Source organism: Scleropages formosus, chromosome 11 (genome assembly GCF_900964775.1).
Source record: "Scleropages formosus chromosome 11, fSclFor1.1, whole genome shotgun sequence".
NCBI classification, from domain to species: Eukaryota; Metazoa; Chordata; class Actinopteri; order Osteoglossiformes; family Osteoglossidae; genus Scleropages; species Scleropages formosus.
The window spans coordinates 30803788-30813331 of record NC_041816.1 but is presented as its reverse complement, the minus strand read 5'-3'; the positions used below and the strand labels follow the sequence as shown (position 1 = coordinate 30813331).

Sequence of the window (9544 nt, the reverse complement as noted above, 5' to 3'; positions counted from 1 at the left end):
AGAAACTTGTATCGTTAAAGAACCGACACCTTTCTATCCATTTATACAAAACCCTGGTTACTGTGTACAAATGCATCAATAGAACTGCTCCCAGAAAGACTTGATCAACCGTTACACCACAGTCAGGCCCCTTTGCTCATCTGCTTCTGCTCGCTTGGTGGTTCCGCGCACGAAAGACAAAGCTCGGAGGTTCTCGGTTCTGGGTCCCTTGTGGTGGAATGACCTTCCCCTGTCACTCAGAACTGCGGAAACTCCGTCTGTTTTCAAGAAGGGTCTGAAAACCCACCTTTTCCAGATCCATTTTGCCCAAGATCTCTTCATCTATGGTGTAACTGTTCACGCATCGTAACTCCAGAAGCATCCCCAGATACACCTGCAAACCTGCCCACTCACGTGAAAAGCTGACAAACTGGGAAGAACATTAAAACGGTTTAGTGTTAGAGTGCTCCACACACTCCTGATCATCACTGATTTTGTCCAGAGCACAACTTCATCAACAGGAAAATAACTATTATTGATCATTTCAAAATTAATCTATATCTTTAGTCCAAAGTTCCTTGTCATGTCTTAAAGAAAATATACATACACATGTATTTATTGTCCAGTTTGAAATGTTAAATTATTTGAAAACAAGACAGAAACACACACACACACACACAGCATCTGAAACCACTTGTCCCATATGGGGTCGTGGGGAGCCGGAGCCTAACCCAGCAACACAGGGCAGAAGGCTGGAGGAGGAGGTGACAAACCCAGGATGGGACACCAGTCCATCGCAAGGCACCCCCAGCAGGAACCACCCCAGACTCACCAGAGAGCAGGACCCAGGCAAACCCACTGCACCACCGCACCCCCCCCTCAAAAAAAAATCACAATATAAAATATTTTTAAAAATGGAATAACTAGATTATGACCCCTTTTTGTCAAAATTTTCTTCAATAACTTCAGTTGGTACAGGTATAAAGTTCTGGACATTAACTGATTTTGAAGCCAAGTCCTGTTGCTCATCCACGTTCTAAGGGAACAATTGAAATTTACTGTTACCATCATATTACCATGAGTAACTGAATTTCTGTTCAAATAAAGCAAGAACAAGGTACCCTGAAGTGAAAACTTGAGTATGTTCAGGATCTTGGTTTGTGATGTGTTCATGTGTTCATTTATAGGGTTTTGCCTTTTTTTGTATTTTGATCCACTCTCTGTCCATCTCATTTTCTACAGGATTTATGTTTGTCATGGTTTAATCTACTATAAAAAGTAAATACATACAAAATGACAGGAGCCAAACCTTGATTGATTCAGTCTTCTTTTGAGATGCTGAGGTTGCGGTTCAGAGCTGTGGTAGACTTTCATACCATCTCAGGGCACACCTGATATATAACAGGCTTATCAAGTATCAATTACGATCAATGACGACATCATTCATTTGAGGATCTCTTCTAAACAAATCATTATACAAATAGACGCTAAACTTGATACACAGTATAATTTCTTTCTTGCATTTTCATGCAGATCAGGAAAAATATATACATACATGCAAATTTAAAGAAACAAAATCCATTTATAATACATCAGAAGAGCATCCAGACTGTAAAAGTAGTTGTTAGGATAGGAATAATATAGGGTAGAAATATATATAACAATGAAATGAAATGAAATGTAGGAGAGCAGAGAGCTTCAGGACAGGCTCTGCTCACTTGGTTCACATTAATTTGCTCTTTTCAGTTGATACTACACATGGTTTCAAGTGGACATGAAACACCTTCGAAATTTGACCAGAATTTCAGTTTTATCTTCAATAACACAAAATGCAATGTGGGGAACATGGTGGCAAAGTGAGTAGCGCTGCTGCCTCTCAATACCTGGGTGGTGCAGGAGGATTTGGGTTTGATTCCTGCACAGTCTGTGTTGAGTTGACATGTTTTTCTTCTGTTTGTGTGGGTTTCTTCCCACAGTCCAAAGACGTGTGTGTGTGTGAGCGACAGAGAGAGTGTGTGTGTTCCACTGATGTATGGATGAGTGACCCATTGTAAGTAGTGTATCTAGCAGTGTAAGTCACCACGGTGAATAAGGTGTGTGGGCTGATAGTAACACTACATAGAGTTCATTGGAAGTCACTTTGGAGAAAAGCGTCTGACAAATGAATAAATGTAACACACACGCACACATACTCTACATACAAACAGACTGGGTGAAGAGACAGCTCTTGCGGATGGGGGACCTCCCAGTATTGGGTGATAACCTTTAGTTGCCTACAGGAAAGGAATTCCCTCATGAGCTAAACAGATAGATGGGCTTGAGGGAAACAGGGTCATGTGCAATGAGAAGGTGAATGGATCTGCACTATGTGTGTGTGTGTGTGTGTGTGTGTGTGTGTGTGTGTTTGTTTGGATAGCAAGACGAAGAGAGTCCGGCCCTGTGCTGTCCTCAAACAGCTTGAGCAGCACTAGTGGACAAGAAGATCCCCACAGCCAGCGTGTTCCTCCTGAGACCTTTTCCTTTATTCGGACTTCTTCCTTTAGATGTTTGACTCCTCACACCGAGCCATTTAGTGCCTTAACTAACAATAAGAAAATAACAAAGGGCCCAAACCTGAACGTTAGGCCACGGAGCTGGTGGTCCTCTCTCACTTTCTTGGTCTTTTCCTTCTCCTGCACCACACAACACACACAAATTGTCTGAAACCACTTGTCCCAAGCAGGGTCACAGATAGCCAAAGCCTAACCTGACAACGCAGGGCGTAAAGCGGGAGGGGGGAAGGGACACACCCAGGACGAGATGCCAGTCTGTCGCGAAGCACCCCAAGCAGGACCTGAACCCCAGACCCAGTGGAGAGCAGAACCCGGTCAAACCCGGTGTGCCACCGTACCCCCCTATAGCTAAGAATCACCAGGGGAAATTACTATTTTTTTTCTTTTAACTGTTTCATTAATTATACCAGGTTTGATACGTAAAGCTCCATTTTCATTCATTCCCACACACATTCCCGGCGAGACGTAGCTTCCACACAGTCCACATTCAGATGGCCGAGAGATGGGAAACCAGTGTGAAACTAAAAAACCATTCTTTTCTCTTGTTTCCATTTCCACCAAAATGGAGAAATAAAGACTGATCTTGTCGCCTTGTTCTTTCCCGCGATTCTCGGGCAAAAATGGGAACCTGCTGCACTTCTGGGCACTGCATCCAGACCACTGTAACCCTGCACTGGACCGGCGGTTATTGGCGACGGATCTGGGGATTTATCAGTGAGTGTCGCAGATTTAATTTAAAGTGAACCCAACGAGAGACTAAGCATAGACCCTCAACCAATAACTCTTCTATTTAGGACAAAAGTGACTGTGAGAGATGGCATGACAGCAGTAGGGTTGATTTGCATTAGACCTCATTCTCTGTGGAAACATTATTAGAGCTACTATCATCTATCTGTTAATCAAATGAAGCCTCTTATAGTTCTCTGAAATCATATCACCTGCATGAGGTGGAAACCCAAGTTATGGTAATTCAGAGACTGCAGTAATTTGAGCATGAAGGAGTTTTTCACCAGGTCCTCACCACACATGTCCATAACAAGGACATCACTGAAAGACTATGAGACACATGACAGAAAGACTGAAAAGACTGATAGATAGATAGATAGACAGATAGATAGATAGATAGATAGATAGATAGATCGATCCGTACTGTTGACACTAGTTTGACATTGACCCTCATCTGCAGAACATTGTTACACAAAAGGCACATTTTCTGGTAGGAATTAGTCAAAAATCTTCATTTAATCAGTGTTTGTGGAGAGAATATATTTTTGTTTTTATTCTTAATCATTTTAAGTTGTCATGGACCGGCATCTTTTTATTCCCCCCTGCAGTGCCGTGATGCTCTCATCACACACAAAGTACACTTTGTAATCATGTGTCTAAAGCTTTTTTCCAACCTGCGTTTTGTACACAGTGTATCACAGTGGAGGAAAGAGTGTGACATTAATAAATGTATATGTCAGCTAACAAAGGTGATATGTAGCATAATAATAATAATAATAATAATAAAACTCAATTTGACTTGGAATGCTAAAAAGACAACCAGATAAAATGATGATTTATTCAGTACAGGAAACAAAGCCTTTCAAGTGAAGCACATCTCAGAGGAAGGTGATGTAGACAATAGTAAGGTGGGAAATTTCACTTTTCACTTATTCAGAGAAGTTAAACAGTTGTGTCCCATTTCTTGGTATGATGCTAAAAGAATAAAATTCAGATTTCGCCGCACCGCTCAATGCATCTTTTCACTGGTGGATGTTTGGCCTCCATCACCTTGTTTCCAGAGCGTCCTGCTCAACGCAAACGCAGCCGTCAGGAGCACAAAGTACCTTCTTTCCACACAAAGCAACTCTTCACCGCACATTTGTCTCATGGCGAAACATCTTCTGTGGAATTTCTGTTATGTTACATATATTTACCAGCGCTGGATGCGACCCTCCTGAAAACAGAAAACGTTTTTTTCTTTCTTAACTCTAGTTTTGTTTCCCTACAGCTCTCGCTTACCGAGTTTTATTCGCACAGCGAGGCGGGGGCCCAGGCCTTAAAAGTGCTTTCGATAAAAAAACCAGAGCAGAGGCTTCAAAGCGTCCAGCTTGCAAACCACCGCAGGCCAATTATTCGCAATCTTCACAAAGCCCACTTTGATTACAGCTGGGAGTTTTACTCAGCTTTCAAATACCACGTTACAGTGCTGTGTTGAGCACAATGTTGAACCCCAGAAGGAGTGCGTCGAAGTTCCTCGTCCTCTTTGCTCCGTCCCTTGTTGTCCGATCCTGATCGGATGCCTCTGTTGTGACGCGCAGCTCCGAGGCTTGAGAAAGTCGCGAGATTGTGCGCAAGTCCGCTTCGCAACTTTGCATATTTCTCCTCGAACAGCCAATGAAGTCTTTTCCAGCTTTAAAGAAGAGCCGAACATGAACTGTTTAACAATGAGTGGACCTACAAACACACGCTGCCTGAAACCACCTGACCCAAACAGGGTCATGGTGAGCTGGAGCCTATCCCGGCAACACGGGGCACAAGGCCGGAGGGGGAGGGAACACACCCAGGAAAGGTCACCAGTCCATCGCAAGGCACCCCAAGCGGGACTCAAACCCCAGACCCACCACACAGGAGAACCCAGCCAAACTCGCTGCACCACCACACCCCCAAGCTACAAACATGTACTTCGAAATTTTGAAGCAGTACACAGTACAGTACAGTACAGTACTGTGTTTGCTGTGACGTGCGATGCGTGTGACGCTTTCTGCATACAAATGCAGTAAAACACTGAGTCGCGCAGCCGCCCCCCTGCCCAGCAGCGTGTGCGGACCGGACTGCTCTACTTCATATGAGCATAACTTTACCAGTCCTGACAAGTAAGTACCACTTCAGTCATGTAATATTTTCTGTGGACGAACAGAAAACGTCTTCATTGGACTCGTCGCCTCTAACAGTTTACCTGTAACGGTCAGGACTTGTAATGCACTATATTTTCTCTCTCGTTTTTGTAAGTAAATGTTTGCAGGAAATGTCCTTCTCAGAGATGTTTTGGTATTGACATTTTTTACTTTAGCATTGTAAAGAAAAAATTTTCAGTTCATTACATTTCTTTCACCCTCTTTGTGTTACTTTTAAATTGTTCAGATTTAATGCTTTATCTTTCTGCTCAAATCAAGTCCATATTATTGCTTTTAATGTCACCTTCTATGGGCTTCATTGGCTGTTGGTCTTATTCACTTTTATGGTGGACCATTAAAAATATCTCTTCACTGTCAGCTGACTTCATTTGTTCTCTTCATTCATTCATCTCTTCATTTCCTCTCTTAGTCAGCTTGGGATCAAAGGAGAGACACTAAGATGGTTTGAGTCCTACCTATCTGACAGATCCTATCAAGTAGTCTAGAGGAGCTCTTGTTCTTCTCCTCTGCCTCTCTCAACCGGTGTCCCGCAGGACTCGGCACTGGATCCTCTTTTCTTCTCGATCTATACTTCCTTCCTCAGCCCACTCATAGCCTCCCATGAGTTCAAATACCACTGCTATGCTGATGATACCCAGCTTTTCCTCTCCTTTCCACCTGGTGCGTCAGACGTCTTTGCATGCACCGCTGCCTGCCTGTCGGACATCTCTGCATGGATGTCTGATCACCACCTCAAACTGAACCTCTCCAAAACAGAGATTCTTCACCTCCCAGCCAGCCTGTCCTCCTGTCATGATCTATCGATCAAACTGGACAATTCACTCATTTCCCTACCTCCTCAAGTCTGTTTTTCTCCCAGCACATCAAAGCCACAACCCGGACCTGCAGATACATCCTGCATAATATTTGTAGGATCCATCCCTACCACACAACTGCCTCTACACAACTACTTTTCCAGGCCATGGTGACATCCCGTTTGCATACTGCAACTCTCTCCATGTGGCTTTCCTGCTACTCCCATCAAACGTCTACAGCTGATCCAGAGCGCTGCTGCTGCACGAGTTGTGCTTGACTTGCCGAAGCGTTCCCATGTATCTCGTCTACTCGTTTCTCTGCACTGGTTTCCTATAGCTGCCCGGATCAGATTCAAGACCCTGGTTATTCTCTGCAAATCTATCGATAGAACTGGTCCCAGATATTTACAAGACTTGATCATCCGCTACACCCCAACCAGACCCCTTCGCTCGTCTACCTCTGCTCGCTTGGTGGTCCAAGGTTCTCAGTTCTGGCTCCATTGTGGTGGAATGACATTCCCCTCTTACTCAGAACTGCAGAAACTCTGTCTACATTCAAGAAGGGTCTGAAATCTCACCTTTTCCAGACTCACTTTCCAGACTCCAAGATCTCTCTAGCTCATGTATGGTGTAAATGTTCATGTACCGCAACTTTACTATCATCCCCTGATAACCCTTTACACAGCCGCTAATCCTAAATTGTACGTACTGTAAATGTTTGTTTACCTTATTAAAAAAAAAAATTGTAGAAAGGTGATCAGGAATCATTTATTCTGAGTTTTATGCCCCAACTCGTGTGATGAACATCGGTGCATCAAGTGGAAATAAACAAACTAGGTTTACTTAAGAATCACGTCTGCAACTAAGTCTCTTTCTCCTAATGTAATGGACAAATTGTATTTTCTCTGAGATGTACGTCGCTTTGGAGAAAAGTGTCTGCTAAATGAATAAGTGTAAATGTAAATGTCATTGGCTGTAGCTGCTAGCAGTAAGTCGGAGTTCCGTGTTGACCAGTCAGAGTGTAGTATTGAGCTTCGTGCCGCATTAATTGACAACGTAGCTCATTCAAGTAAGGGAAGCTGATGGGGAGAAAAATGTAAGTTTAATATGTAAAGAATTCTTTTTCCATGTTGCGGGAGTTGAATAGTGTTGATTATAACTGATTTAATTTCTGAGTCACTCCTATCTTAAACAAGAACAACTTGTAGAATAGAACTGAAAAAACTGAACTCTATGTAGTGTCATCAGCCCACACACCTTATTCACCGCAGTGACTTACACTGGGTCACTCATCCATACATCAGTGAAACACACTCTCTCTGTCACTCACACACTATGGGTGAAACTGTGGGAGGAAACCAGAGCACCCAGAGGAAACCCACATAGACAGGGAGAGAACATGGAAACTCCACACAGACTGAGTGGGGATCGAACCCACATTCTCTCACACCACCCAGGCACTGTGAGACAGCAGCACTACTCGCTGTGCCGCCATTTCAAAGTGTTACATTAATATGGGGCAACATTGGTTTGGGATTTTGGAATGGGCTGGGAACACTTTGGAAATAATGAGAAATAAGCTTTCGGCATTAAAAATGTCTGTATCTGCACTGCTTTCAAAAACTGATTTTGTAAATTAAGAGATGCCTGCGTTGTGCTTCAGGTTAGTTGATTTGACATTTCCATTTACCAACCAAAAGGGGTGCAGTGAAAATCGTGTTATGTTCAATTTCCCCTATGATGGTAGCCTATAAGCGAAGCACTTAAAACCAACCTGATGCTAAATTCAAAGGAGAATAAATGACAGGTACCAGAAACAGAACAAAAAGTTCCACTTCTAATATATCAACCCTTAATTCGATACATAAAGTTTTGAACACCAAACCTGACAAGTGCATTTGAAATGTATCTGTTTCCTCTCCAACGTCCTCCGCTGCTCTTCATTCCTGTTTTCACAGACTGCTTGAAGATCTGCGCTGTCCTTCAGCTGGAGCGTGCGCACTGACATCGGAAGTTGCCCTTTTGTGCTTTTAATGGATTTCTTTGCCGGAAACGCCACTCGGCCCTTTCAATTCCAGAAACGTTTTATTTGTGAGAATAACACAGCTGAAGCTGTGGTTTACTCTGTATTAGCAGCGTCAAATGTTTTGCTCAGCTCACTTTCAAATACCTGGGTCATGTGGCTCTTATGTAATGGGAAAGGGGGCTCTTGGGCATCAGATATATTTGTTTTCAACTTACCTGCCATGGAGCTGCTCAGTTGCGCAATTGTACTTTGCTCATCAGTTGAGATGTTTAATTTAGGATCTCCCTCCGTATTGGCCGCGCTTCGTTTTTTCTACGGATTCGTTCAGTTTGGCCGGCCTGCGTTTCAGCGCTGTGCGTGTGTGTGTGTGTGTGTGTGTGTGTGTGTGGAGCGCTACCTGGCAGTGGTCCACCCTATCGATCGTCTACTTCAAGTACAAGTCACCGAAATGCAGGCAGGCGGGGGTGGCTACACTCTGGCTCTTTACGTTCGCGGTATGTGCAACCCAGTTCATTGTTCAGTCAAACTACATTCTTCTTGGCTTTTTTTTATCACTCCTTACTGTAGACTCCTTCTGCAGCCTCTCCATCCTCAGAAGCCTGAGGCACCCTTGTCCAGGTCAAGGGGAAAAGCGGGACATGAACGTTGTAAAGAAAAGAGCTTTCATTACAGTCTTTGTCCTCCAAATTGTCACAGTTCTCAACTCCCTCCCCATGACTCTCTTAATTTCCCTCAGCCGGATTTTTTCTTTCACTTTAATACATTGTCACGTCACCCCGGTCGTTTTTGCTTTTGCGATTTTTGGCTCTTTTCTTCATCCTTTTCTTTACCTCTCTAGAGAGGGGATTGAACTATGCGGAAGGGGCTCGTATTGCTGCTGCTGCTAGGGATGAACCGACCATGTAAAAATCTGCTGTGACACGACGGACTGTTGAACAGCCACTGGTGTTGAAACCAGATACTGCTTTCCTGCAGGAGAAGGTAGACAGATACTCTTCACGATTGTTGTGAAAGCACCGAATGTACACTTTCTCGGTAAATTGTATTGACTTCTAAATCCCATTTATACATATTTTTTTCCCCGGTAGTATTTTATCTATAGTGGTTTTTTATTTATCATGTCTGAAATGTAGGAAAGTTGCTATGCAGCAATAAATACAAAGCTCAGTTTGTGGTGTAAAATTCACAAATGAGACTTGACTTTAGTTCGCAAGATATTTCCTGACATCAGGACACTGGGCAGTACTTTTCAGCTGAGAATTCCACTTCCTAACATTCACAGTAATTTTC

The 9544-nt window shown here is 43.4% G+C and overlaps 1 long non-coding RNA gene across 1 annotated transcript; it reads right to left on the bottom strand.

Moving 5' to 3' along the window:
* Nucleotides 1–345: 345 nt before the first annotated feature.
* Nucleotides 346–8247, bottom strand: LOC108924182 (uncharacterized). The gene is made up of 3 exons (XR_001965272.1): nt 8114–8247; nt 1289–1370; nt 346–409 (listed from the first exon to the last, which is right to left on the bottom strand). It is a non-coding gene; the product is annotated as an uncharacterized LOC108924182 (long non-coding RNA).
* Nucleotides 8248–9544: the final 1297 nt, after the last annotated feature.